This window comes from Stenella coeruleoalba, assembly GCF_951394435.1.
Source record: "Stenella coeruleoalba genome assembly, chromosome: 16".
In the NCBI taxonomy this organism is placed as follows: domain Eukaryota; kingdom Metazoa; phylum Chordata; class Mammalia; order Artiodactyla; family Delphinidae; genus Stenella; species Stenella coeruleoalba.
The window spans coordinates 9,824,197-9,848,447 of NC_137162.1; the positions used below are offsets into that span (position 1 = coordinate 9,824,197).

At 39.0% G+C, this 24,251-nt stretch overlaps 1 protein-coding gene across 11 annotated transcripts in view; it reads left to right on the forward strand.

The window, feature by feature from the left end:
• ATE1 (arginyltransferase 1) overlaps positions 1 to 24,251 on the forward strand; it is a 202,492-nt gene that overhangs the window by 20,053 nt on the left and 158,188 nt on the right. The gene's annotated exons all lie outside the window — the stretch shown is intronic.

Genomic DNA, 24,251 nt, shown 5'->3' on the forward strand with positions numbered 1-24,251 from the left:
TATAACCTTCTTATTCCATTCTCTTATCTGTTAAGTAGAGTTGATGATGCTTACCTTGTGTACTACTGAACTTTTGTGAAAACAAGTTATACATGTGATCATTTTAAATCCCTCAGAAAAAAAGATATGTTTTTACTCAGTGTTCTCTCCAGGAACCTGAGTGTATTGTGTTTACACATCAGTCATTGGGCTAAGACAGCAGACGTCACTGAGTGCTCTTTGTGCCAGACTGTGCCACAGCGCACAGGGAGGAGTCTCTGTCTTCAAGGAATTGATGATCAAACGGGAAAGACGGACCATAAACAAATATATCTTAAGAAGAAGCATGTGGGAAAAAGCTGAATGTGTTGAGGTTACGTAGAGCATCATTTAACATGCATTTATTGAGGGCCTGTATTTTCCAGCTGGAGATATTTAGATGAATAAGAGATTGCATACTTTCCACAGTCGGACAGTGATGTTTTGGAAGAAAGATGACAACATATGCAGAAGGATTGAAGTTCTGATTTTTTGGCTTTTTTTTTAATGACATAGGATGTGTTAGCTTAAAAGAGATGATTAATAAGGCAGGAGTTAATGCTGCATGTTCCCTGAGAGAATGCTGACTTCTGGGTCTCGCAGAGCCTTTCTCGGTAAAGTGGGGTCTGCAGACCAATGGCATCAGCGTCACCAGGAATGCAGACTCTCCTGTCTCCCCTCAGACCTACTGAATCACAATCTGCGTTTTGAACTAGGTCTCCAGGTGATACATGTGCACATTCCGATTTGAGAAGTGCTTCCATAAGTTCCCCGTTGAGACCTATAGCTGTGGGTGGTAGCATTTACAGATAAGGATTCTGAAAGGTGCAAGAAGTTCCCTTTGATATTCCCAGGAGGTCTTAATTCCTTTCTGAGCGTGATTCTTTCCTACTACCCTTGAGATTCTGGCTTTGTGCCTGCCTGCTTACCAGGTGTGGATAGTTGGGCCAAAACACCCTGACATGTTTGATGTGTTCCCGGGAACCCCCTCACCCCCTTTTGGGCTTCAGGCCTCTGGTGGAGTCCATTCTTGCAGACCTAGTTCAGTGCAAAAGTTCATAGTCGTAACTGGGGAGACAGATGGGTGAGCAGTTCCAGTGCTGTTGGATTAGTAAGGAAAGCCACCTTAGTGTGGGACTGGAGGTTAGGGAGGTTTTTCTGAAGGAAGTGACATCGGAGCCAAGGCTGAAAAGATGAGTGCCACTTAACATCTGGACAGGCTCTAGGGCAGTGTTCTGTATTTAGGCATAAGGTATGATTGAGGCTTTTTAAAAAAGGCTTAAATTTACATTCACTATCATCGGTAGTACTGAACTCTGGGTACATGATTTGACCTTGTGTTTAAATAGAAATACATAATGGATTTCTTTATTGTAGCCAAATAGCTCTGCTTTAATGATTCATTTTATAGTATCACATGCTTACAGCAAATTCATACAGGTGGGAAAGTTTGTATAAACTATCATAAACTTTCCCACCAGTATGAATTTTCTGTGTTTAGTACTTTGATTTCATACAAGTGAGTACGTTTGGCTTTGATCAATTCTTTTACTTTATTCATAGCATTTTATTTACCTGACATCTAACTGAATTCATACGGAGTTTTCAGAGACATTTGAAATGATATTGTTTTTCACGTGGGCGAATTTGTTATCTCACTGAATGTAGTTTCTAAGAAATAACATGAAATAACATTTTGTAAGTCAGGACTCTCTACTGTGCTTTTTTCTTTATATTAGCCTTATTGAGGTGTAATTCACATGCCATTATAAGCCACCCATTTAAAGTATATGATTCAGGGGTTTTTAGTATATTCACAGAGTCGTGCAACCATCCTCACTAGCGCCAGAGTATTTTCATCATCCCCAGAAGAAGCCCCATTCCCACAGTGGTCACTCCTCGTTTATTCCCCAGACACCCCAGCTCCAGGCAGCCATATTCCACTTTCTGTCTCTGGATTTCCTTAGTCTACAATCAGTATTGTACAGTTCATATAAATGAAATTGTACAATGCTGGTCTCTTGTTGACTGGCTTCTTTCTCTTAGCATGATGTTTTCAAGGTTCATCCATGTTGTAGCATGTGTCAGTACGTCATTCCATTTTATGGCTCAATTAATATTTCATTGTATGGCTATACCAAATTTTGTTTCTCTTTTCATCCATTGATGGACTTTTGGGTTGTTTTCATTTTGGGGCTTTTATAGAAAGTTTTGCTATGGACATTTGTGGACAAGTATTTATGTGGACATATGTTTTCATTTCTCTGGGGTGTATACCTAGGAGTGGAATTGCTCGGTCATAGGGTAACTCTGTGTTTACCTATTGAGGAAGTGCCAGCCTGTTTTTCAAAGTGCGACACCTTTTTAAATTCCCATCAGAAATATGCAAGGGTTCCGCTTTCTCCACATGCTCGGCCACACTCGTTTATTCCTTTATTATTATTTTTTTTTAATTTTAGCCATCCTAGTTGGTGTGAAGTGGTTATCTCATTGAGGCTTTTTTTGGTCTGCTCTGCGAGGCTTGTGGGATTTTAGTTCCCCGACCAGGGATTGAACCTGGGCCACAGCAGTGAAAGCGCCTAACCCCTGGACCACCAGGGAGTTCCCTCATTGAGGTTTTGATTTGCAGTTCCCTGATGGCTAATGATGTTGAGCATCTTTTCATGTGTTTTTTGGCAATTTGTGTATTTCTTTGAAGAAATGTCTATTCACATTTTTTGCCCATTTATAATTTTTTGCCTATTTTTTAAGGGACTAGATACAAGTCCCTTATCACATATGTGATTAGAAATATTTTTTTCATTCTGTGGATTATCTATATCTCTAGTAGGATTTTTTATTTTACAATCTGTTTTGTCTGATATTGGTATAGCCATTCCGTCTTCTTCTGGTTCCTGTTTGCATGATACTTCTATACCATCCTTTTTATCTTCAATCTCTTTGTGTCTTTGAGTTTCAAGTGTGTCTTTTTTAGATACCATATATTTGGATTTTTTTTTTTTAATTTGGAAGGAGAACAGTCTCTCCCACTTAGTTGAAGTGTTTAATCCGTCCATATTTAATGTTGTTATTGATAGAGTTGGATTTATGTCTTCATTTAACTTTTTTCCTATGTTTCATGTCTTTGTTCTTTTATTTCTTTACTACTTCCTTTTGCATTAAATGAGTATTTTCTAGGGTAACATTTCAATTCCTTTAATGATTTTTTCACTATATATTTTTGAGGTGTAGTAGCTGCTCTAGGGCTTACCGTATACATCTTGACTCACAGGAGTGACTACAGGTTTATACTAACTTGATTCCAGTGAGGTATAAAAATGTTACTCCTGCTGAGCTCTAGTCCCCCTTTTTGTGCTATTTATAACATACATGTTATAAGCTCAATATATGTTATAATTATTACCTTATATGATTTTATGTCTTTTATAAAGCTGAGAAGAGGAATAGGAACAGGTGTTTGTTTATAATTTGTTAAAATTAACCTGACTTTCCATTTCTGGTTCTGTTCATTTGTTCCTGTGGATCTGAGTTACTATCTAATACAATTTTCTTACTGTAGTTCAGCTTTGTTCCCATCCACCTTCCTTATGATGCTATTGTCAAATATCTTACTTTTCTATACGTTATAGTACCAACAGTACAATTGTACACATATTGTTTTGTACAATTGCTTTTAAAATCAGTTCAGAGAAGAAAGAATACACACGTGTTTGAGAAGCCTCTGACGTCACGCCCTTGGGCCTCAGCCGTGGTGGTTGCACAGTCCCCCTGGGATGACGGTGGTCTTACTAGTGTTCTCTTTGTCACCTTCCCTGATGGCTCTGTTAAGGTGTTTTAGCTCTGTTGGTTTCACATCCAGCTCTTAGGCTCCACTAATTGCTGACTGTTTACCGTATTGTTTTCAGCAGTGCCCCAGGGCATAAATTGCTCCATAGTTTGATTTATTAAATTTAGTCCCCTTTGCAGCAGCAGTTTTTGAGGCCCATCTTTGAGGTTTGTTCTGACCCCAGGAGGGCTCTTCTTCACTGTCTCTTTTCCTGTTTCTCTCTGGTAAACCAGCTAGCCTACGGTTTAGCTTGTTGCCCTCATGGAGCTATACTAGCCACCTCTTAGATGCTTCCACCAAGATCTCCATTGTTTTCAAGACTTCCCCTGGGCTTGAGCTTCCCTCCGTCCCAGCTGCAGTCCCGATTGCTGAGGAGGTCTGTTCTGTGGCCTGCCCTCTTGAGCCCCTTTGTGCCACTGCTCCGGAGCTGCGGGCAGGGACGGTGGCTCACTTCCCTTGGAGTGACCCCTCTGCTTCATGAGCAGCGCTGGGCAGGAGCTAGGCCCTACTTCTGGTCTTCTCTGGGTAGATGATTAAGTTTTGGACTCATTAACAGGGAATTTTAAGGCCTGTGAGCTGCCCTAGTGATAGTTCTGTGTAGGGAGACGGTCACTGCTGTAGATGAGTCCTTCACCTGCCATGTTTTCATCCTAGAAATTCTTTCCTCACTTGGCAGACTCTTGCTCGCAGGTAGAGAGTAAGTGCTCTGTCCGTGGGGCTGGCTGCCTAGACGATCTGATTTGGACATGCTGCTTTGCTTCTCAGGCTCGAAGTGAGGCGTTTTATACTGAAGGGACCTAATTCTTGTCATGGAGTACAAATAGTAGTTTTCCCTTGTACCTGGCTACGGTTTCTACCTGAGGAACCAGCCAGTGTTCCTGTGCTCAGAGGCAGAAAGAGAAGCCAAAAAAGTCCTCCTTTGAAAAGTTCAAATGATGTCCCGACCTGCTTTACGGGCTCCATGCAGCAGCTCACTGTGTTGTGGTTTTGTCAATATAATGGGCCAAACTAATTTAATTATGATCAAGATTAAGAAAATCCATTTTTGCTTTTGTTGTTGTAAACCATTTGAAGTAAAAAACAGTCAACATACTAACTTGGGAACTTTAAGTAACCCTATCAATGCATAAAATCCATTTCTACTCTGTTGGTGACCGTAAAATAAAATCGTTTAAACACCCCAAAAAGTAGGTTATTCTTTGAGAGATTTGATGAGAATATAAATAAATATAGATTGCTTTGATATGCAGAATAGCAAGTCAGTTCTTTTTAGTAACATCTTTAGAAAAACAGCACATAATTGCAGACGGTGAGATGGCATAGGATTTAGTAAATTATTCTATACGTTTGTTTCTATTACTGTTTTCAATCATTCAGGTAGATGCCAGATTTTCAGAAAATAATACTATCTAGATAAAATAAAACAGGAGCAATTTGTCACCTATCTTTTGTATAATACAGTATAAAGCCAGCATTTAATAATCTTCGTTTTTCAAAATATCAGTAATTCCATATGATATAAACATGGGATTTTTAGCTGAAATTTTATTGTTATATTTTAGAAAACAGCGTTATCTAATAATGTTTATTAAGTGCCAGTTGACCTCAGCTCTTCTAAACTATTTGAAGAACCGGCTGTAACCATAGCTCCAGTAGTCTCATCACAATTCTGAGGCATCGACTAAATTGTTTTCCAAATTTTATTAAGGACTTTCAAACATAAAGGAAAATTGAGAGAATAGTATACTGACCCCCTGGTACCCATCACCTGGATTCAGCAGTGGTTAGTTTCTGTGTTTGCTTTATCTTTTCTTGTGTGTTGAATCATTTTAACTTAGATTATGCATCATGACGTTTTACTCCTAAAGTCTTTAGCGTACGTCTCTGAAAAACTAAGATGTGCTTCTTCAAAATGCAATGTCATTATCACATGTAAGAAAACTGATGATTTGTAAATATCATCTAATATCTGTCTCATTTAAAAAAATTTCCCAGTTAAAAAAAATCAGTATCCAGTCTAGGTTCGTAGATTACACTTAGCTGTATATTAGTTTATATTTTTCAAATTGTATAACAGCTTCTGTCTTTCAACTATTTTTTGTGATATTGACTTGTTTTTTCAACTTTTTATTTTGAAACTTCTGAAATTTATGAACAGAAAAGTTGAAAGAATACAGTGAACACCCACATACTGTTCACTAAGGTTCACTGGTTGTTAATAACTTCTGTGAAATTTGCTTTGTCATCTTTTCTTTACTGGAACCATTTGAAAGTAAGTTGTGGGTATTATAACACTTCACCTGTAAGTACTAAGCATGCATCTCCTAAAATAAGTATATTCTCATGTAACCACAATGTTTATCATTCCTAAAAAATTAACAGAAATTTTATAACATCATAATCCATATTCAGAAGTTCCCAATTATACCCAAAATACCTAGAAAGCTTTTTTTAGAAAAATACTAGATCCAGCAAGATTCCTGCCTTGAATGCAGTATTATATTTATGCTGTGTTTATAATATGGCTGTTACGTTTCCTAAGTCTTTTTAAATATTTTTCTTCCTCATGACATATTTTACAAGAGCGTAGGCCACTTGTTTTTAGAATGTCCTTTATTCCGTATTTGTTTCTAGTGATCAGATTCAGCCTACATGTTTTTAGGTGTAGGTGATATGTACTTTCTAAAAAAACCCTTTTATTGAAGTACATAGTTTCATACAGGAAAATACACATAGGTGTTCAGATAGATGAATTTTCCTAAATTGGACTCACCCTTGTTCAGAGGCGCTCAGATCACGAAATCGACTACTGCCAGCCCCTCAGAGCCCCCTCTCGTCCTTTTCCCGTCACTGCCAGTACTTTCTTGACTTGTAAGACCGCAGGTTAGTTTTGCCTGTTTTGTACTTTTAAGTTGAATCACGTGTGTACTCTTTTGCTTGTGGTTTCTTTTGCTCAACATTATATTGAGTGCAATTCATCTGCATTTTTGGGTGTTGTAGATTGTTCAGTCTCATAGCTGTATGCCGTTCTAGTTATGAATATACCATAATTTATCCATTTCTACTGTTAATGGGAATGTGAGCAGCTCCTGGTTTGGGGCCACTATGAATAGTGCTGCATGTGTACATCCTTTTACATGTCTTTTGGTAAACATATGGGCACGTTTCTGTTGGGTATACACCTAGGATAGAATTGCTGTCATTAGGTATGCAGATGTTGAACTTTTAGATATTGCCAGTTTTATCTAGGGGTTAGGCCGGTGCTTTTTGTCCTGCTGTATCATATCAGGCAGCACATAATGTCAGGCTGCCCTGTATTTGTGCTGCCAGGTCTGCTCGCTTAGATGGATGGCAGCCATCAGATCTTTTTATTGTTAAGTGCCATTTTCACCTTTGTAATTAGATCTTTCCATTGTAAAGGCACAGTACTCGCTATTTAAAAAGTGAGCTGTGGGATGATATTGGTATTTTTGAGAGATTTTGAAAAATCTCTGTCCCAATTACCTATCGTCCAGTCATTTTATCATCCTTTGGTGTTTCTTGCCTGAATGAGTTAGGGGAAGGTGGGAGGGGCTGCACAATGGTGATTTATCTAATTGTTTTATTTTCTTCTACATTTATTATCTGAAATTACGTATCTTCTGTAAAGAAGAGCTTTATCTTCATTTACCTCCCCTTCCCCCGCCCCCCATCATTTTTCCTTCTGGTATCACTGTGGGCTCATGGATTTAAAAATTTTTCGATTATAATCCATTGCTATCTTTTTTTTTTTTAATGCTTAAATTGTACCAAATTTGGCCAGTAGGATTCCCCTCAAGGGAGTCTTTAAGTATTTATTCCCTTTTTATCTGGTTCAATAAGATGTTCCAGACTAATGTGTTTTTCTTCTCCGGGGTTTGGAATCAGCCTTTCTCCAATGAGTCCTAGCTCCTTTTAGTGGAGAATGGTATTTTTGTGCCTAAATCAGGATGCTAGTTATGCTCTTTAGGTACATGACAGTGGCTTCTGAAAGTCCAGGCCAGTTATCTTAAAGAATGTCCCACATTCTGTATTTGTCCGAATCTTTCCTCCTGCTCTAATTTAGCTTCTTTGTTGCCCAGATTTCCTGTAGACTGAAAATTAAGTCTAAGCCTTGATTCAGGTTAAACAGTTTTGACAGATATGCTTCATAGGTGATTTTGTGTACATCGTATCATGTCAGAAGTTATATAATGATGGGTTGTCCCAATATTGATGCTAATTTCAAACACTAGGTTAAGGAGGTAACGTCTAGATGTCTTCATTGTAAGGATAAGATTTTCCCTGTGTTTAGCAAGTTATCTGTAGGAGAGTTACTTCTGCACAGATGAATGTCCCCTTCGTCAACAGCCTTTCATCTCGTGGTTTTAGTATCCACTGATGATCTTTGTTTTTTTTTGTTTGGTACGCGGGCCTCTCACTGTTGTGGCCTCTCCCATTGCGGAGCACAGGCTCCGGACACGCAGGCTCAGCGGCCATGGCTTACGGGCCCAGCTGCTCCACGCCATGTGGGATCCTCCCGGACCGGGGCACGAACCCGCGTCCCCTGCATCGGCAGGCGGGCTCTCAACCACTGCGCCACCAGGGAAGCCCTGGAGTTGGCTTCTTAATTTAATTTTAGTTTTTAATAGGTGATACATTTACATAGTTCCAAAGACAAAACTACAGAAAGAGAGATTCACTTAAAGTCCCCTTTGCAATATCCCCTCTACCCTGTCCCCTACCCTCTGGTAATAACCATTTTGATTAGTGTCTTTTTTTTTTTTTTAATAAATAAATAAGTTTATTTTTGGCTGCGTTGGGTCTTCGGTGATGCACGAGGGCTTTCTCTAGTTGTGGTGAGCGGGGGCTACTCTTTGTTGCGGTGCGCGGGCTTCTCATCTCGGTGGTTTCTGTTGTTGCAGAGCACGGGTTCTAGGCACATGGCCTCAGTAATTGTGGCTCACGGGCTCTAGAGCGCAGGCTCAGTAGTTGTGGCGCATCGGCTTAGTTGCTCCACGGTATGTGGGATCTTCTTGGACTGGGGCTCGAACCCATGTCCCCTGCACTGGCAGGTGGATTCCTAACCACTGCACCACCAGGGAAGCCCCTAGTGTCTGGTTTATCCTTCTAGAGTTTTGTTTGTTTTTCCAAAAATAAACAAATACATATGAATATGCTTATTTTTCCTCCTTTCTTTCACCAAGAAGAGCATTCTGCGTACACTCTTTGGCACCTTTCTTCTCTAAAAACATATCCTAGGGATTCCTCTCCTATGATATCATAGAGATCGCCCTCATTCTTTGTTTTTTCAACCACATATTTTTTCTTGAGTGGACATACGATAGTTTATTCAAGCAATCTCCTATTAAGATTGGCTTGTTTCTAATCTTTTGCTGTTATAGGTAGTATAATTTTGCATTTGTGTGAAGGTGTACTTTTTTGCTTGATCTGACATAGTGCATCAAAGGACAAAAGCTCCTAGAATTTTGCTAGATATTGCCACATTTCCTCCACAGTTGTACTCTTCTGTGCTCCAGAGTATGAGAGTGCCTTTCTCCACAGCACCCCCAAAAGAGCGTGGTATCAAACTTTTGTGGTTTTTTTTTGTTTTTGTATCCTTGATTAATTTTTAAAGTATTGAAAAGATGTTAGGAAGAGTGTCTTATTTTGGATAACTTCTGTGATCATAGGCTGAAATGTGTATAAAGTATTTTGTTTTGTAGTTTACTTTATATAGTTTAATGAAACAGGTGAGAGACTGATGCTGGTGGTAACACAGAAGTGGAAGGGAGTAAGCAAAAAGGTTCTAAGGGGTGATGAAGATGACGTACTGTTATTATCCCTAATAACCAGGAATATTATTAACAACGCAAATTATGAGGCTTAAAAATGATCCTTCTGAGAGTATGCTTAATGACTCATCACACTTTTCTCAATGAGAATATGAATCTTCCTTGTTAAATTTAGTGACTGAATCCAGGTTATTGCCTTAATAAAATATTTAAGCAGCGAGAAATTAGACCCTGTCTGGTCTATAAGAAGTCTGCTTGCACTAAAGAGGCAGGCTTACATGCCCCTTTTTCCTCATTGCAGAATAAACATGTTATGTGATTTTGTGTGTATATGTGTGCGTATCATATCATAGTTGCATTGTTTTAGAATTAAAGGAAATTTGATTTAAATTTTAGAGAAATATATATTCCTATCTCTCCTTTTTATGTGAGGTCGAGTCTTTTACCTGAAACATAGTTAGGGGGTATAGAAAGTAAACCTGGCTTGAGTGATGTGCTCGTAAGTCACTGTGTGGCAGTGTATTGGACGTGTCTAGTGTCATGCAGGGAGGGCCCTCTGGTGGCATCATTGTTACGTACCCCCTCTTCATTGCTGACCACCCCTGTGGCTAGGGTGAGGGCCTGGGCAGCAGCTCTCATGGGCTGTGACTCCTCTGACTTTATTCTTTTTCCATTGTGTTGACAAGAACCCTTCTTGAACTGTTTGTTCTGTGGCTTTGTTATCTGCAGTGGACACCTGCCTACTTTTAGTAAGTCCCTATTATAGGTCTGTACTACAAAGGATTTCCTTTTGTGAGCATGCCGTTCTCTGTCTAATTAAACAGCGGAGGTTCTCAGGCTTCATGGTCACCCGCGTTCCGTGTTTTCATTTTCCCTTCTACTATGTCACACATTCACAAGTTAGTGACAAGAAAACATAATCATGGGAGATGAAAATAGTTTATCACCTGCTAGATGTCTTTGTCAACACTGGAGCCACTTTTCTGGCATAGATTACAGAGCCCATCATCTTAGTTTCTGTTCAGATTGTTTAAAACACAGCAGTCTTTGAATCCATGGATGAAGATAGTGGAAGTGTTATCCTAGGCGACAAGTACTCAGTTGAATAACGCCGGACAGTTATTCTCTGTTTGTTTGTAGATAGTCATAACATTGACAGTGTTACTTACCATTTACTGTTTTTTAAAGAAATCTTTAAAAGGCTTCTTTAAAAGAAAAAGATGAACAAACTTTGTTTTTTAGAGTAGTTTTAGGTTAAAAGGCTTTTTTGGAAAGAAGTTCACATGTTATTTGAAAGACATATCACTAGGATTAATAAATCTGAATTTTATATTTTTACTTTAATTTTCTAAAAAAAACTTTTAAATTGAAAGTTTCAAGCGTTCATAGGGTAGAGATAATAGTTTAGTGAACTCCGCATGCCCATCGCTCAGCTTCTGCACTGTCAGCACTTAGCCTTATTTCCCCTTGCCACTTTGTTTGTTGTCCCTGAAATTACGCTCTTTTACCTATACATACTTTAATTTCTCTTTGCTTATTCCATCAGGTGATCTTGTATAAATTTAAAAATTACAGTGATTGAGGTATTTCAGGCTACTGTGCTTTCCCAGAAAGCACTGTTTTCTAAACTGGTTCAGAGAATTTACTGTGAGAGACTCACATATCAGGAGACCTCTACTTCTGAGGGATATTTATTTTGGGGAAAGTTATCTTATATTCAGGCCTAAATGATTAGACAGTAAGTGTGGTAAAGAAAAGTTTGCCATGGATCCCTCTGACCCCATGGAGCAATGAAAGGAGGTGGTAGAATACCGGACTGTTGTCTCACTCCAGCCACCAGGTGGTGCTGTAGATCTGGAACAGGTTTGTTCCTTCGTCCAGGCTCAGTCCTATCCCAGTGTGGGATGTGTGTTTACAGCCTATGAAGTATGGATAATGCTTTTCTTCTGCCATTTATAAGAATTAGTTTGCATTGAGGCATTGAATATGATAATTACAAGTGATTCTTTGCTTGTTAAAGATTTAAGTATTTTCTGGAACTTAACCTAGAGAAGCTTTCAGATTCATTTTTCCTTCTTAATAGCCTTACTCTATGTATATGAAAATATTGAATAACAACTTATATTTAGAAAATTATTCACTGTATCATGCTGACCTCTTCCTTCAATTACGCAAAGAAACCAGACAACCATGTATAGGATAGGCATATACTATTTTATAAATATCTGTCATAATGAACAGAATTTGAATGATGGCTAGGTGTGAGCATTTTGAAATTTTTAAGATACTTTTTAAGCCTATTTTCTTGAGTAAAGTAGAGGGCCTAGGCAATATTTGTACAGTTCAATCAAAAAAACCACTTTTTATGAGCAGCTCTTAAGTCAGGGCACTTTCGTATTGTAGTCTGTCTTAAGGTATGTTGCATGACATTTGTTACTAATAGTAGTTAAATTACCAAGATTTCAAAATCATTTACTTAAATAAATTTAGAGAAGAGGCCACAGTTTTATCCTCATGATAATGTTAATTCTGAGGGAGATGCAAAGGGGTAGAGTTAAACTAACGCTGGGGACATTTTTTCTTAAAGTTTCTTTTGGTTAATAATTTCCAAAACTTGTCTCAGATCAGATCATAAAATCGTAGCATCATACAACATTAGAGACGGAAGGACCTTTGTGATTGTGTAGATGGTATAGATTCACTTCTCTTACTTAGAGAATTAATTGTCTAAGATAATATGGGTGGTTAGTGGCAGAGCAATGATTCCAAATTTAAGTGCTTTTTACACTAGACCGTGGTGTTGTCATTTGAAGACGTAAAAGTGGGCCTAAATAGTTAACATAGAATAACTGACATCAGTGAATGAAATGTTCAACATAAGCAAATTTTCCAAATAATTGAAACATTTTTATTGTTAAAATTTTATGTCCAAATGTATTGTGTTCTTCCCTGCCTTCTCACACAGAATACTGAGCAGGACTTGTCTTGATAATGACTTGCATATTCCCTCCGGAGTGTTCTGCTCTTACAGTACTTCTGTGTACCACATGCCCTCAGACTACTGCTTTTTTCTGTAAAGTTACTCTTTTCATCTTTTTCTGCTCTTCTTTTTCTTTTTTTTTTTTGCGGTACGCAGGCCTCTCACTGTTGTGGCCTCTCCCGTTGTGGAGCACAGGCTCCGGACACGCAGGCTCAGCGGCCATGGCTCACAGGGCCAGCGGCTCCGCGGCATGTGGGATCTTCCTGGACCGGGGCACAAACCCGCGTCCCCTGCATCGGCAGGCGGACTCTCAACCACTGCGCCACCAGGGAAGCCCTTTGCTCTTCTTTTTGCTGTCAGTTTTTACTGTGTTAGTTTGTCTGCTTTTGGCATTCTTGCCTTTTCTAATTTGTGGTTTCTTAATGTGTTTGTTAAAATATTTATTGAGCATATACTGTGTGCCGGGTAGTGTCCGAGTGGCATTTGCTACAGTTAGCAAATGAGTGGATAAATCAGATGAAGATCCCGTGCTCTTGTGGAGCTCACATTCTCGGGTGGGAAGGAGTGGCCAGAGATAGTCATTAAAGAGTAAGCAGCCTGGGGGCTTCCCTGGTGGCGCAGTGGTTGGGAGTCCGCCTGCCGATGTGGGGGGCATGGGTTCGTGCCCCGGTCCGGGGGGATCCCACATGCCGCGGGGCGGCTGGGTCCGTGAGCCATGGCCGCTGAGCCTGTGCGTCCGGAGCCTGTGCTCCGCAACGGGAGAGGCCATAGCGGTGGGAGGCCCGCGTACCGCCAAAAAAAAGAGTAAGCACCCCGAATGAGCAAATTACCCAGTAATGTTAAATGTTAAGGAAGAGAAGAGCAGGTGTAAAGGGAGGAGTGGCTGTATTAGTTACTGGCTTGGAAACTAGATCACCAAGTTTATTGCTTGTAAAGTAATAGTCAAGGGGAAAATGGCAAAGGGAGTTGGAGGGATTCTTTTGCAAGTTGGGAGCATAAGCATTAGGACATGCCCTTTTGAGTCCTCATTTTAACCTTTATTGCTTTCTTCTGGGATTTGAATGTCTGAAATTCTAGAGTAGTTTGATAATTGACCTCTAGTTAAGGTATAACAATATAACAGTAACCATTATAGTTAATATGTACATATTTATATTGTCTTCTGGAAGCTGAGGAATGAGACAGTGAAGCAGGATGTTTGGTGTCAAATGGAACGTGTGGCACAAAGTGGACGTTGATACTTGATTAACGAGCTGCAGTAGGAGAGATGAGCCCTGTGATGAATGATCTGGTTTGAACAGTGTGAAGATGACACCAGTACTAGGAGACAGCGCTTGTGTGTTTATAATTCTAGACATTTTGGGTAAGAATACTGATGACAGGAAGGCTGAGTAGCATCACGTGTGACGTGTGGACTCTGATCAGGCGCTCTTGCCTTAACTCTCATCTTTTCCACTTATTACCTGTGCGGCTTTGAGCGGGTTCCTGCTCCCTCTGCTTTCTGCTCCTCAGGTTCCTCATTTGTAAACTTGGGGGGAACATCACATGGGGTTTGTTGTGAGGATTAAGTCAAGGTAAAGGTGCTTGGCTAAATAATCTTTGACTAAACTCGAGATGGTAGGATGGGGATGATGATAAACCATTAGGAAGCATCAGAGACACCAAGGTCAAGGGCAAACAAGTGATACTTCTGGTCCATCCAGCCAACATTTGCAAATTAAATTTTTCTTTGTTGTTTGTTTTTCCATTTAATTCTTATATCTGTTTGAATTAAAAGATCTTATATGTTTTAAATTTTAATATTAAATTAGAATCGGTTCTTTCAGAGGAAAAACGTAGTAATACTCAAAACCGTTCAGTTTGGTTCATCAATATGTGATTTTAGTCTTTAAAATACTATTATACCACATAAAATCTATAAAACGTGTTATTTGGTGAAGCTATATATGTATATTTCTTGATCGCTTTGCTGAGAACTGGAAACAAAGGAACTGTGGACGTTCCTGTGCCTTAACTCTGGCGATGGAGCTCCTTGCTTATTCTGTGACTAGAGCTCTCCTTTTGAAAAATTAGCTATATTGTATTAAACTACCATAATCTGTGGTATACTTTGTGCTCTAAACCAACTTATAAAATACTCTGTCAGAGTCAGAAGGAATATACAATTCCGAGTGCCAGGAATGGAGTAGATGCCTAGTGAACATTCATTGAATGAATGGGCAACTGAGTTGACTAGTTTTAAGAAACAGCTGGATGGAAGCAACCTAAATGCCTATTGACAGACGAATGGATAAAGAAGATGTGACACATATATACAATGGAATATTACTCAGCCATAAAAAGGAACAAAATTGAGTCATTTGTTGAGACGTGGATGGATCTAGAGACTGTCATACAGAGTGAAATAAGTCACAAAGAGAAAAACAAATATCGTATATTAACGCATGTATGTGGAACCTAGAAAAATGGTACAGATGAACTGGTTTGCAGGGCAGAAGTTGAGACACAGATGTAGAGAACAAACGTATGGACACCAAGGGGGGAAAACCCTGGTGGGATGGGGATGGTGGTGTGCTGGATTGGGCGATTGGGATTGACATGTATACACTGATGTGTATAAAATTGATGACTAATAAGAACCTGCAGTATAAACAAACAAACAAACAAAAGAAACAGCTGGAGGGCTTCCTTGGTGGTGCAGTGGTTAAGAATCCGCCTGCCAACGCAGGGGACACAGGTTCGAGCCCTGGTCTGGAAAGATCCCACATGCCGCGGAGCAACTAAGCCCGTGCGCCACAACTACTGAGCCTGCACTCTAGAACCCACAAGCAACTACTGAGCCCACGTGCCGCAACTACTGAAGCCCGCGCACCTAGAGCCCCTGATCCGTAACATGAGAAGCCCACGCACTGCAACAAAGAGTAGCCCCCGCTCGCTGAAACTAGAGAAAGCCCACACGCAGCAACAAAGACCCAACACAGTCAAAAATAAATAAAAATAAATACATTTTAAAAAAAGAAACAGATGGAGAGAGAACTCAATTTTTGCCAAATGGAAAACTGCAAGAAAGAAAATAGCGTTCTTGAAACTTGTGATGTGAAGCCAAAAGAAAATTCATACGATGTCAAAGCTCTTGACAGTGGTCCTTCTATAAGAAGTAAAAGCTGAGAGAGTGTTGAGAAATTGACCCCTACGAGTTAAGCACATTTTAGTGAGTGCAAAGCTAGTGTGATAGGGATCATCTTGTTGTGGGCACCATTGCCGTTTGTCTTTAGTTTTTGTATTTTAGGTCTGCTTTTTCCATTAAGCCTGAGGAGCTTCAAGTTTTATGACCTCCTGGTAATGACTTGACAAGTGAACAGTGTCACCTATTGAGGACTGGCCTAAACAAGGAAAGTTTGTGTTTTTGCTGTGGAAATTCATATGATATGCCAAATAAGTTTAGCTAACTGCTTGCATGATTAAAAAGCAGTTGATTTGCTTCTAGTCAGTAGTTAATTATAAAAGTAAATGTATACATTATATATGTGATTTTTAAAATCCAGAATATGTAAATGTGTAAAAAAATAGGGGATATATTTGTGTATGTCTGTAAATATTGTCTGTAAAATAACATACATGTTGGCTTTTCTGCGACAGTCATTCTAGAAATAGCTCAAAGTTTTACACTTGGAATGCTCCCATGTTTCTTTCTCCTGGGCTGTGGAGGAATGTGATTCTTCTATTCAACCAATCATATAAATATTTAATTCCTTGCATGTTCCAGTCACTGTGGTAGGTCGTGGGGATGCATAGATGAATAAGACACGGTCCTCTGCACATTTTAAAAAATGAAAAACTTCTTTTCATAAGTTTGCATTAATGTTTAAAATGTTAAAATCCCAATAATATTAAAGAGTAATGGAAATATATGTTACCTGGCATGATGTAGAGACATTTGATCTTGCCTGGGATCAGTTGGTCTGATAAGTATGCAAGCAGTACCTATAACCATTATTCATGTGTTAATATAATCGAGTATTTTCAATAATAATTAAATTGCTGATAATATATTCAATTTCTTAGTACTTTGACTAGAGAGCTTTTAAAATAAATGTTGTTTTGACTGTGCTCTCCTGCTAAGAGACTTTATTTCTAAGTTTTGTGGTATTTTCTGCTTATCCCTAATTCATGTCATTCAGATTTTTGGAAGACACCCAGTTTTTCAAGGTCAATTTGGATTCTTTTACCAACTTAGTGCCATTTAAGTGTTACCTAGTTTTGTCCTCGGTAATCTTTTGAGTAGTTGCTCCTCAAAAATAATACTGGAAGTTTCCCTGCAGGAAATTAAAGGAGTGTATTGAGGACATAGGTGTTCCTGAGGAGAGCTGATGAGAAGGGCACAGGCTGTTTCTTCACAGATACCAGCTCTTGGTTACTGGTGACTGCTTCTCTCTGTTTGTGGCATCTCACCTCGACCAAATGACACAATTTTGCAAAGTAGCCAGGGGCCATGAAGACACATAGGGGAAAAGAGCAGAATATGGATATTCATTTATTTATTTATGAATTGATTAATCCAATTCACAAATGAATGAATGCATCTAGGCATTTAAGCAGCAAATATTCGTTGAGTCCCTACTATGTGCCAGGCATCATTTTAGACTCTGGGTAGTGAACAAGAGAGAAACGTTCTCAGTCTCAGGGAGATTATATGCTAGTGAGGAGGATGAATAAACAAGTAAGTATGCAGTATAGTGTCGGTATAGTACACGCTAACAGGAAGAGTGAAGAAGCGGTGAGGGACAGAGGTGGTGGCGATAATTATATGAAGACGTCAGGAGAGGCTCTGAGGAGAGGGGCTGCTTGGCAGACACCTGGATGGAGAGCATGCCCCTGTGCGTTTCTTTGGGAGGTACATTTCAGGCATGACGTGGTCACAGAACAGCAGGAACATTGGTGAGGCTGGAAAACAAGGCGTGGCGCATCTCCTTTCTTATCTGTGTCGCTCATGAGTGTTCTGTTTTTTTAATCTCCTCTTTCTTTTTGCCATTCATTGGCTGATTTTCATTATCATAAAAATTTATATGTTTTGTTATAGACTTGTTACTTTGTTTCCTTGTTACCTGAACACCTATATATCACCACATTTTAGTGTTGTTTTATAACACTGAGACTTGGTATCTTTGGGCTTTATTGCCTCCTTGGTGAATTCTGATTAATGGTTGTGTTTAGTCAGTGATATAATGAAGGGAAACGTGGATTGGAAAAAGCTTCTAGGTTCTAATCCTAGTTTTGTTGCTAACTGACTGTAAACTAATGTAACATTTCTGGACCTCAGTTTATCTAGATGTAAACTAAAGCTGTTGGATTAGATAACTACCAGGATTCCTCTTAACTGTAAAATTCTGTTGTTGCAGTGATTTTTAGGAAAAATCCCCAGGAGAAATACAATATTTTTTTTCTTTTTATTTCCTTTTTTAAAATTAAGGTGTGCAAATCTTGGATGTACAGCTTATTGAATTTTCACATATGTATGTACTCTTTTGGGAACTTTCTGGAATTAAAAAATATATATTTTCCAGCCACGGTTGGTTGAGTCTGTGGATACGGAACTTGGAGGGCTGCCTGTATAAGTATATTCCAAATACCTTTCCCAATCTGGAAATACCTATACTCAATACCTAAGAAAATATTATTTTTAGAAAAATGCAATTTTAAAGTGTTTCCATTTTGTTGCATTCTTTTTTTAAGTTTATTTGTTTTTGGCTGCGTTGGGTTTTCGTGGCTGCGTGTGGGCTTTCTCTAGTCGTGGTGAGCAGGGGCTACTCTTCACTGCAGTGCGCGGGCTTCTCCTTGCGGTGGTTTCTCTTGTTGCGGAGCACCGGCTCTAGGCGCGTGGGCTTCAGTAGTTGTGGATTGCGGACTCTAGAGCACAGGCTCAGTAGTTGTGGCACACGGGCTTAGTTGCTCCGTGGCATGTGGGATCTTTTCGTACCAGGGATTGAACCGTGTCCCCTGCATTGGCAGGCAGATTCTTATCCACTGCGCCACCAGGCAAGTCCTTCCATTTTGTTGCATTTTTGAACACAGTTTATAGATTAAGAAAGCAACAGATATAAGGATTTCTCTTATTACATACAAGTTTGGTCCCAATGTTGACTTTAAAGAAATCTTAAGGTACTTTTTCTTTTAAACACACTTCAGAAATTATTTCCACACTTCTTAAGAGATATTTTAATATTTTGGGCTGGTCCTTAACTTATTTGATGTTGTAAACAGGCAAGTCTTTAGGTCATAGGGTCCCCTGATAGAATGATTCTCCCATTAGAGAAGCAAACAGTTCTGTTCTCAGCACATGATGTCACCAGCACTTGAGTCTTTCTTTAGTGGGTATTCCTTTTGGTGACTTTGCCAAGAACTCCTTTTCTTTGCATTTTGATGTGAACTCTGTTCATGGTGATTTTGTTCACTGCTGGTAATGTTGAAAAGCAACAAAATTCTTTTAGATTCCGGTTTCTTTGAGTATAGCTCTTCAAGCTATAGAATTAGGGCATTGTTTTAGATTTATAGAGTCATGTTTCAAATTTAACCTTTTAATTTTAGAAACAGGAACACCAAAGTTGGAGGTAGTAAATAATAAGTTCAAATGTATACTACTTGTGTTAATAGATACAGAGCCACTGTTTATAAAATATACAGTTATTATAGTGAACACATGAGGTAGGTGTTAGTGAGTGACTTAATTATAGCCCAAATCCCTATTGCTGTTAGAAATTGGGGAGAGCATTGCAAGGAGTAAAAGGATATGCACTGAAGTAGCTCACTAATTAGGATGTGCATTAGCAAACTGGATTCAACACTATGAGCAAAACATTTATAGCTCGCTCTGTGTGTTAGCGTTATGGACTTTTGTGATTCTGGGCCGATGTTAATCTTTAAAGAGGCATTTGTTACAGTTCCTTCCATGGTGTGGGCTTGAGCATTAGTCCCTTCACCAATCCAAAGTGCTAAATATTGCAAGGATCCCCTTGAGGGATATTATTGGGTAGGGACCATGACTTTTAAAGGGGGGAGAAGAGCCATTGATTCATTGATAGTTTATATTAGATTTTTCTGACACTGTAAACAGCCATACTGAGTATTTTCAGTGAGCATTTCTATTAAGTATAGATTGGGGAAAATGATTCAGAGTTGGCAGGGGCCAGTGTTTCTTAGAATGAGTTTTGTGGAATATTGGTTCTGTGGAATGTTAATAAATGTTACATGAAATTAAAACCAAACCAACCAACCGACAGATCTCTTTGGTTATGAAACTTTGGAAAGCACTAGATTAAATGAAATTGAAGGGTTTTTTTTTGTTTTTCTAACTATATTGGGATATAGTTATGTAATGTCGTGTACCTTTAAGGTGTACAACATATTCATTTGATATAGGTATGTTGCAATATTGTTACCACCATAGAGTTAGCCAACACTTCCATCATGTCACATAATTACCATTTCTCTTTTGTGGTGAGAACATTCAAGACTTACTCTCTTAACAACTTTCAAGTATATAGTACAGTATTGTTCTCTGTAATCACAATGCTGTGCTTTAGATCCCCAGAACTTATTCATCTTCTAGGGTTTTTTGTTTGACTGTGGGAATTCTCAGGGCCTGTAATTTGTCAGTATACCTTGTACTTCTCTAAGATGAAGGGGAAGTGAGACAGCAATAGTACGCAGCATTTCCCAAACTTATTGGGCCATGGAATCATTTTTTAGAGAGTGTTTTGGGAACTTGACATGCCACAGGATACCACTGGTGAAAGTGATTAGGCTGAAATCATTTTGTAGATAGAAAACTAAGACCTAAATAATGTAAGTACTCAAGTAGCTAGAGCTGGTGAGATTCCAGACTAATTCTTAGATCACTGTTCTTTTCATCAGCAAAAAAGGAGATTGAATGGCTCAGAAGACATAGCTTTAAATATGTTAGAATGTAAATTAGGTTTTCATTGTCATCTTTTAAGATTTACTGAAGCTTAATGTCCTGTCCAAGGTTCTGGGTCTAACCAAAAAAGGTAGTACAAGCGGTCATTTCTTTCAGCTGCATTGCTAACAAATGGAATAGGGAATAGATGTAAAAATGAATTTACAGAATTACCTGAATCAGCTCTTTTTACCAAAATTAGGATAAACAGGGTCTTAGTTCTCAAACCTTAGTTTTGACTTGCTATTAAGTACAGATTTAATTTTCATTCTGTTGATGACTTTTTAAATGGGGTGGGGAGGGAGTTTAACTTAATGTAATTTAGACTCATAATTAAAGCTTCCAAAATCTAGATAGAAAATTGGGAGATTGGGATTGACATACATATACTACTGATACTGTGTATAAAGTAGATAACTAGTGAGAACCTACTGTATAGCACAGGGAACTCTAGACAGTGCTCTGTGCTGACCTATATGAGAAGGAAATCCATAAAAGAGGGGATATGTGTGTATACATTCACTTTGCTGTACAGTATAAACTAACACAATATTGTAAAGCAACTATACTCCTTAATATTTTACATTGAGGTATGATTTAGGTTGATCATTGTAAAATTTTAAATAAATTTAGATTATAGACTAATGTTAAATTAGTTAATTATTTGATTAATTATTAGATTATAGACTGATGTAGTCAGACTTGTCGTCTAACAGTTTGTAAGAAAGTCCGTGTACTAGGGTGAAAGGCTAAGGGAACAGGACCAGCAGAAGTATTTGTTAGTGCAGGGAAATTCTGGATAATCCATATGAGCAGTTATGAGACTTAGAATTCCGCTCTAACACAGAGGTGTACCTCACTGACGTTCTTTGGTTTAGGGGAAAAAATTGTGGCTTATCTTGAAAAAATGCTGCTGCGTGTTCCTTCTTCTTTATATAGGAATTTAACATGGTTCCTTATTAAATAGAAAAGGCATTTCAGGAAGATATTAGCTTAAATTACTTATGTGTGGAATATTTTACATTACAAAGATAAGTGGTTGATTATAGTTTTACTGGGATATTTTGACAAAATTGGTAGTGTGTATTCTTCTCTCCTGTTTATTCCCCCACCCCACCCTGCCCCCAGTAACTGGCATGGTTAATAACAAGTCTTGGGAAAAGAATTTACTGATTATAACTGACAGGAGGTTTAACTACAATTTTGTGTTCTTGGAAAACTGTTTAGAAAATTTTGGTAAGCATTAGGTACTTCTCTGAAAGGAATGAGAAGGTATTATGAGACCGGCTACTGATGATGAATAGAATAATGGTACTAGGAGGGGTGAGTAAGAATGCTGCAAGAGAAGCAAGCTCAGTAAGTGACTGTATAGCAATAGCATTGATCTGTGTGTATCCCTTTCCTCTTTTTATTTTTTATTAATTTTTAAAAATAAATTTATTTATTTATTTATTTATGGCTGCGCTGGGTCTTTGCTGCTGCACGCGGGCTTTCTCTAGTTGCGGCGAGCGGAGGCTACTCTTTGTTGTGCTGCATGTGGGCTTCTCGTTGTGGTGGCTTCTCTTGTTGCGGAGCACGGGTGCTAGGTACACGGGCTTCAGCAGTTGTGGCTTGCGGGCTCTAGAACGCAGGCTCAGTAGTTGTGGCACACAACTTAGTTGCTTCGCGGCATGTGGGATCTTCCCGGCCCAGGGCTCGAACCCGTGTCCCCTGCACTGGCAGGCGGATTCTTAACCACTGCACCACCAGGGAAGCCCCTCTTTTTATTTTCTTCCAGTTTTATTGAAAAATAATTGACATACAGCACTGTATAAGTTTAAGGTGTACAGCATAATGATTTGACTGACAGCATCATGAAATGATGATCTTAATAAGCTTAATGACCATCCATCATCTCATAAAGATACAAAATTAAACAAATAGAAAAAAATTTTTTCCTTGCAGTGAGAACTCTTAGGATTTACTCTATTGAAAACTGTCATATGTAGCGTATAGCAGTGTTAATTATGTTTATCATGTTGTGCATTACAACTCGAGTCCTTACTTATCTTATAACTGGAAGTTTGTACGTTTTTTGTTTTTTTTTTTGCTGTATGCGGGCCTCTCACCGTCGTGGCCTCTCCCGTTGCGGAGCACAGGCTCCGGACGCGCAGGCTCAGTGGCCATGGCTCACGGGCCCAGCCGCTCCGCGGCATGTGGGATCCTCCCGGACCGGGGCACGAACCCGTGTCCCCTGCATGGGCAGGTGGACTCTCAACCACTGTGCCACCAGGGGAGCCCAAAAGTTTGTACTTTTTAACTGCCTTCATCCAGTTTCCCTTCCCCCCACCTCTGCCTCTGGTAACCACAAATCTGATCTCTTTTCCTATGAGTTTGCTTGTTTGTTTTTGAAGTATGATTGATGTACAATACTGTGTTAGTTCCTGTTAACACAACATGTGATTTGATATTTTTATGCATTTTAAAATGACCACCATGATAATTCTAGTTATGGCCTGTCACCGTACAAAGGTGTTAAACTGTTACTGACTGTATTCCACACACTGTACATTTCATGCCTGTGACTCATTTATTTTGCAACTGGAAGTTTGTACCTCCCTCACCTCTCCTCCCTCCATGTTCCTCCCCTCTGGCAACCAACTGTTTGTTCTCTGTATCTATAACTTTTTCTGTTTATGTTTGTTCATTTGTTTTTTAGGTTCCACATATAAGTGAAATCATACTGTATTTGTCTTCCTCTGACTTCTTTCACTTATCATAATACCCTCTAGGTCCATCCATTTGTTGCAAATGGCAAGATTTCATTTTATTTTAATTAAGGCTGCACAGCTTGTGGGATCTTAGTTTGAAAGATGGAAAGGGATTGAAAGATTTCATTTTTTATGGCTAAGTAATATTCCATTGTGTGGGGACTTCCCTGGCAGTACAGTGGTTAAGATTTCGTGTTTCTACCGTAGTGGGCGCAGGTTCAATCCTTGGTCAGGGAGCTAAGATTCCACATGCTGCATGGTGCGGCCAAAAAAAAAAAAAAAAAATTCCATTGTGTGTGTGTATGTATGTGTATGTGTGTGTACCACATTGCCCTATCTGTTCATCTGTTAATGGGCACTTAGGTTGCTTCCATATCTTGGCTATTGTAAATAATGCTGCAGTGAACATATGGGTGCATATATCTTTTTGAATTAGTGTTTTCTTATGATAAATACCCAGGAGTGGAATTGCTAGATTGGATGGTACTTCTATTTTTAATTGTTTGAGGAATCTCCATACTATTTTCCATCGTCACTGCACCAGTTTACATTCCCACCAACAGTGCACGTGGGTTCCCTTTTTGCCACATCCTTGCCAGCACTTGTTGTTTGTTGTATTTTTTATAATAGTCATTTCAGGTGTGAGGTGATATCTCATGGTGGTTTTGATTTGCATTTCCCTGATGATTAGTGATGTTGAGCATCTTTTCATGTGCCTGTTGTCCATCTATATGTCTTCTTTGGAAAAATGTCATTTCAGGTCCTCTGCCCATTTCTTAATCAGGGTATTTCTTTTTTTGATGTTGAATTGTATATTTTGGGTGGCAACCCTGTATCAGATGTATTGTTTGCAAATATCTTCTCCCATTCAGTAGGTGGCCTTTTCGCTTTGTTGATAGTTTCCTTCTCTGTGCAAAAAGCTTTTTAGTTT